Source organism: Trichosurus vulpecula, chromosome 8 (genome assembly GCF_011100635.1).
Source record: "Trichosurus vulpecula isolate mTriVul1 chromosome 8, mTriVul1.pri, whole genome shotgun sequence".
Classification (NCBI taxonomy): Eukaryota; Metazoa; Chordata; class Mammalia; order Diprotodontia; family Phalangeridae; genus Trichosurus; species Trichosurus vulpecula.
This window is the reverse complement of record NC_050580.1, coordinates 168,351,507-168,358,212: the sequence shown is the minus strand read 5'-3', so window position 1 is coordinate 168,358,212 and position 6,706 is coordinate 168,351,507. Positions and strand designations below refer to the sequence as shown.

Below are 6,706 nucleotides of genomic sequence, written 5' to 3'. Positions count from 1 at the left end.
ACACAGGCTCACACTGACATTTTCACAGAATTAGTTCATGACTAATTTGAGCATTTCAGATCTAAATTGGTCACATCTGGAACAGTTCATTGTAATGCCCTGAAAAGGCTTCTCCTCTCCAGTGGATGCCAGGGCTTTAATAATAACGGAGCCAGGAGGCTGGTGTAGGCCAACTTTTAAAGACATTCTTTAAATGTAAATTTTGTTATCAAGAGAGTATGTCCAAGTACAAAGTTCTAAAGCAGGAAGTTGTAAATTATCTCTCAAAATGCTTTTCGATGCTATTCAATCACCCCGTGAGCTTAGGGCTGCTAGACTTCTCAAAATCCCCTCTAATAGAGCCATAGAAGGAAGGACATTGGGGAAAGTGCTTGTGTCAACCCCTATTTCTCTGTCAGTATACACGTGACACATATGGGCGTCTACCTATTCTACACCAAACTATGTTAGTTATCACCCACCCACAATCCCAGACCTTGAATTAGATAGCACTTGAGCTGCGCCATATTCCATTGGAGTCAGAGGACCTCAGGTCAAATCCTGACTCTGCCATGTACCAGGTGTAATTTGGGCAAGTTGGTTAACTTTTCTAGGCCTCAGTTTCTTCATCTGAAAAATGAGAGAATTGGACTAGATGACCTCCAAGTTTCCTTCAAACTCTAAATCTGTAATTCTATGACATTTATAACCATCAAAAATGACTGGCATGAACATTATTTTAAAGTTTGCAAAGCACTATTTGAGTCTCACAACAACCCTGTGAAATGGGTGCTACAGGAACTATTATTTCATTTCATGAATGAGGAAACTGAGGCTCATAGAGAGAAATTGACTTGCTCGTGTTCATACAAACTGTATGAGTGAAAAATAAATTATTGTGTTTGTTATGTGCCAGCCACTGTCTAATCCCTGAGGATATGAATACAAAAGTGAAACAGTCCCTGCCTCAAGGAGACAGCACAAATGGGGGAGTGGCGGCCAGAGAAGGGAGATTTTGTCTGGGAAATCCTTGGGATGGTTAAGTGGAACCCTAGGACAGCCAGCTGACATGCCCTTTCTAGAGGCAATAGTGGTATTGATTGATTACTATGCCCAGAGAAAGATGTGGAAAGAGGGATGTGGCATGTGAGTGGAAGCAGAGCAGATGGCAAGTTCTCTGGGTGGATGGCCCTATGGGAGGCATGATCTGGTCTGGGGCCATTGAGAGTATGGACCAAGTGATTTTGCACTCACATCAATAAAGACGGCTCAGGGCAGAGTTGAATGGATTAATTCCCCTAGGACAGGCATGGTTTCCGGAGGGTGCTATTTTAGGTAAGAAGTGGGGCATTAGAAGGACAGATAGCAAGATAAACAAATTGGATAACTGACTGGGGTGTGGAGCTTGGACCAATCTGAGGCTAGGTAGATTGAGTGCCTAGATATAATGAACATCAGAAGTGAGGTTTGAAATCTAGGTCTTGTTTCAAGTTCAGCATGCTATCCATTTAATCATGTTTCATTTCTATAACCAATGATGATATTTACTCCAAGAACACTGAGTATATTTTATGTGCTAATGTCGAATTATTTGCATACACAAAACTTCAATTATTTGGGGCTATTTTCCAAAAAGATGGTACAACACGAACCCATATAAATGGTGCTATTTACTCCATTAAAAACCATGGTGATTACTCAGTGTTCTTGTCTCTTTGGGGCTTCTTTTCCCAAGAGACTCTTCTTGATCTGTGGGAGGCAGTGGACAGAGCCCAGCCATGTCCAAAATATAAGTTCATTTCGTAAAAGAGAACATTAGAAATAAAATATCATAATGGGAATATTTTTTTGTGAGACCCATGTTTTCCTTGGTGCTCCAAAACTCCCTCCATGGATAGAATCAGATATTTATTTGGAACTTATATATATTAGTTGGCTGAGGCACTGAGAGGTTGTCTTGCCCATGGTAACTGGTAAATGTCGGTTAGTAAATGCCAGAAGAGAACTTAAACCCACGTCTTCCTGACTCCAGAGTTGGTCTTCTGTCTACCATGCTGCCCCTCAATAAGACTGGCCTTATTAAATTATTTATTATTAAATAATTGATTTTATTATGTTATTATTAATAATTATAATACAATAATATTATTAATATTGTTTATTATTATTAAATAATTTATTAAGTTTACCAAATTTATGTTAGTAAATGTTAAATTATTTAGTTATTAATTAAGTTATTTACCAATAAACAAAAGAGGATGCTAGAAGATAGGAATGGAATGAATAAAGGGAGGTAAACAAGGTGTTAAAAGATAAACCTTATGGCTTCTTACTTTTCCATAGGTCAGCCTTGCTCACAATCTTCTACAGACCAAGCAAAAAGTCTTTCTTCCTTTTAGGAAATGAAGCCCAAAATAAACAAGAAAAGTGAATGCTTGCCCTGGGGAGCATTGAAAGGCTGAGTTGGGGGTGGGGGAATAGGGAGTGAATATAGAAGTACAGCAATATATATCTACCAATTAGAAATTTTGAAGGATGGAACACTTTGGAAGAGATTATGCTGGGGTGGGTTTCTATTATTTGCTTTTGAGAGCTATGTGGCATAGTGGTTAGAGTGCTAGACTTGGAGTCAGGAAGACTTGAGCTCAAATTCTGCCTCAGACACTTATTACCTGTGTGACCCTGGGAAAGTCATTGAACCTTCCTCTGTTTCCATTTCTTCATTTGTAAAATGGGGATAGTAATTGCCTCCCCACCTCTCAGGGCTGTTGTGAGGATCAGATGAGGTAATATATGTAAAGTGTTTTGCAAACTGCTATGTAAAGATATATTTTTAAAAATTGCTTGTTATATATGTATGCTAACTCATTTTCTTCTTTTGAAAATCATAGAGTTGGGAAATGCCTGAAGGGAGAGGAGCAGTAGAAAAATGGGAGAAAAGATAGAAAGGGAGGAGGGAGAACATCAAAAATTCAAGTTGTCCATCTATTATCTAGGCTTTCCTCTTATTATGTGATTGTCCCCCTGGCTTTTCCAATTGTACATTTCCTGGACAATATCTTTATGACACTTGTGTACAAATCATGATTGGTAATATACTATCGATGACAAATCCTAATTGGTAATATGCTATTGATGATTTATACCCACCATGCATTGCTCACCTTTTGGCCACCCATAACTTTGATCCCTCAGAGAATGTGATATTCCATGATTCAAAGTCCTACAGCATCACTAGAAGAATATTATCCTCTTGTGTTCATGGGTCTCACTGTCCTTAGCAAGCAAAAAAGTGGCTTAGTTGCTAACTAGCTATGTGCTCTATCTAGTCTCGGCCCAAGTCCATTGGTCACCAGCTGTGGAGCTGCAAAACTCTTCAATAATAGAGAGAAGAGCCCCAAGGACAAGGAGGAGAGTGTGATCTGCAACTGAGCCTTGGTGAAGGAGTTCAAAGAGATCTCCCAGACGTTTAAGGCCCAACAAGACCAGCTTGTCCTGATCTTCATTGGCAAGATTCTCAAAGTGGCAGACACATTGAATTAGCATGGGGTCAAAGATGGGCTCACTTTCCATTTGGAAATCAAGACCCCGCAGAAGGCCCAAGATCATGCTGCTGTTGCGATAGCCACCCTGCTGCTGCTGCTGCTGCTGCTGCTGCTTCCTTTGCCCCAGATACTGCTTCTGTTCTAACCTCAACAACTGTTTCACCCACTGCTCCTGCTCAGACATCCACCTCAAACAACACTGTCCCTCATGCTGCTAGTGGAAACCAGAGAAGCAGTGGTGGTGGTGCAACCTGGGGATGGGCCTCCTAGTGATCCTGCATTGGGAGATTCTAGGGCTGAGCAGCATAGGCTTGGGTTCAGCTCATTTCATGGAGCTACAGCAGACTGCAGAGGTAGCTGAAGTCCAATGCTAAGATGCTGTCCCAGATCATGGAGAACCTCCTTCTGCACGACATGATGTCCAAGCCTGACCTGATGTGCTACATGATCATGGCCATGCAATAGATGCAGCCCTGATGGAGAGGAATCTGGAATTGAGCTGCATGCTCAATAACCCAGAATTAATGAGGCAGACCATGAAACTGGCTTGAAAGCCTGCCATGATGTAGGAGATGATGTCCAACCAGGACTGGGCCCTGAGCAATTTAGAGAGCATCCCTGAGGGATACAAAGCCTTGAGCCACATGTACATAGATATCCAGGAATCCATGTTCAATGCTGCTCAGAAGCAGTTTGGCAACAGTTCCTTCTCATTGGTAGGGAACTTTGACAGCTTCTCCTCCCAGCCTCTCTGGACTGAGAACAGGAGCCCCTCCCTCACCCCTGGAGCCCCTCAGCCCCCACCTTTCAGGCCCCAGGGCCTGTTGGGGAGGACCCGGAGGCTCAGGTACCAGCCAGGTACACCCAACATTCTCCAACCCCTTTGGGATCAATGCAGCTAGCCTGGGGTCAGGGAGGGTTAATAGCTCTGAGATGCAAGGCTTTCTCCAGCAAATTTCAGAGAATCCCCAGTTAATGCAAAACATAATTTCTTACCCATACATATGAAGTATGATGCAGACACTTGCCCAGAACCCCAACTTTACTGCTTAGATGATAGTGAATGTCTCGTTGTTTGTGGGAAATTTCCAGCGGCAGGAGCAGTCTGGCTCCAAACTCCCTGTCTTTCTACAGCAGTTGAAGAACCCAGACTCAGTGTCCATTCTCAGCAACCCCAGGGCATGAAGGCCCTGCTTCAGATCCAACAGCTATCCAACAGCTGCAGACAGAGGCTGCAGGATTGGTGCCCAGCCTTGGCCATCCCAAAGAACCCCAGATCCCTCCTCCCCCTGCAGGAGGTTATTCCCAGTATCCACAAGGTCCCTGTTGACTACATAACCCCCAAGCACAGAATGTTAACACCCTTCCTCTTCCCCTCTGACATACCTACCATACCTACACAGACATAAACATATTCTCTATGTGCTCAGGACCTGCCAGGGGTTTCTCCAAGTCTGAAGTGACCAGTACCTTTGGCCTTCACCTGGGAACTAGGGTTTGTCCTAGAAGGGGACTAAGGTTTCTTCCCTGTCCCTCAGGGATGTTGTAGGAAGGAGGGTCCTATGTTCTTGTTTTAGAACATCTCCCCCAAAGAGAAATGGGGGTTTTGCTAGTCTGGGGGTGGGATGGGAGTAGCTGGCATGCAGAAGTCTTGATACCAAATAAAGATGAGCATGCCCCTTTGAAATGGGGCAAGGACATCACCCAACTATTCCCAGCCCCCTCACATATGCAAAATCACCAAAATGCTGAGTACTAGTATACACTTTGAGATCATAGGATTGCATTTCAAGTTTGGGAAATAGCAAACTAGGTAGGTCAATGTGGCTGGAATACAGAATTCATAAAGGTGAGTGATGTGGAAAAAGTCTGGAAAAGATAAGGCTGGGGCTGAGTTAAGAAGAACTTCCAAAGATAGAATAAGGAGGGGGTATTTTTATCTTACAAGCAATAGAATGCTAGAGGAGATAGATAAATTGTCATCTGTGAGGTGGGGGCAGTGTATGAAGCAGATTAGGAGCCAGAGGAGTCAGGGAAGTCTTCGTGTATCCTTAGGACCATTAGAAGCCTCTAAGTGAGCCCACTAATTTTACAGATGAGGAAACCAAGGCTCACAGAGATCAAGTAGAGAAGACTCTTGTTTGTTAGCATTAGATTTTGTTCACAAGTTAATAAGTGACCAGTCCCTTCTTTCCAAATGCTGTGCTCTTCAATGTTAAGAGAAACAAAAACAAGACAACCCTTAAGTGAGACGATTCTGAGTCATTGAAAACTGTAGCCGTTCCAAAACACACAAAAGCCCAGAGTTTCCTCTGGAGACTCTTAAGGACAAAAAGAGGCTCCGAAGCAGATCCAAGCAGGGGTAAAACGAAAGATTCAACAAACCATATTGGTGCATTGGAAAGATCATTGTGGCTTGTATTCATCTGTCCCTTTTGCTGCTTGTAAAACACCTTCGCACAGCTACCCTGGGAGGTGAGCTGTGCAAGTATTATTATACTCATTTCACAGATGAAGAAACAGGTTTGGAGAGGTTCGTTGGCTTGCTCACAAACACTTGACTCGTCAGTGCCATTTGGGACGCAAACTCAGGTCTCCTTTCTCCAAGTCCAGAGCTCTTTCTGACATCCTACTTCTGGGCAGGAGCCAAGAGATCTGAGTTCTAGGACCTTTTAAAAAATTATTTCTTTTTACCAACCAACTATGTGACCTTGGGATGGTCACATCACTTCCTTGGGTCTCCACAATTTCCTGTCAGATGGGAGGGTTGGACTTAGAGGCTGAACCTCTTAAACTCTGTGTCTCTCTAAGCTAGTGACTTGTGCACATGACCTTTCCCCAGGCCAAAGTGAGAAAATTATGGCAATAATTAAAACCTAATGCTAAGAAACAAGAAACAACTTTACTGCCAAGAGTCTTCTCTACCCTTTTGTAACAGAGCGGGGGCCCAAGGAGAATGGCAACAGCTCAGAACCAGAGATGTGAGTCTCATAGCAACCAGAAAGAAAGAATCTGTATTTCCCCCATTAGCCAGGCACACAGTTTTCTAAGAACCCGAGGAGGCCTGGAATTCATCCCAAGGAAGACTAAGCCCAAAAGAAAACTTTACACTATAGAGAAAAGCATTTTCCATTTTATTCTTTAATTTCCCAATTGCTGAGGAACTAACAGTAATGAGCCAT

General features: G+C 43.0%; 1 pseudogene; it reads left to right on the top strand.

The window, feature by feature from the left end:
• Positions 1-1,048: 1,048 nt before the first annotated feature.
• On the top strand, positions 1,049-4,854 carry LOC118829659 (annotated as a pseudogene).
• The last annotated feature ends 1,852 nt before the right edge of the window (positions 4,855-6,706 follow it).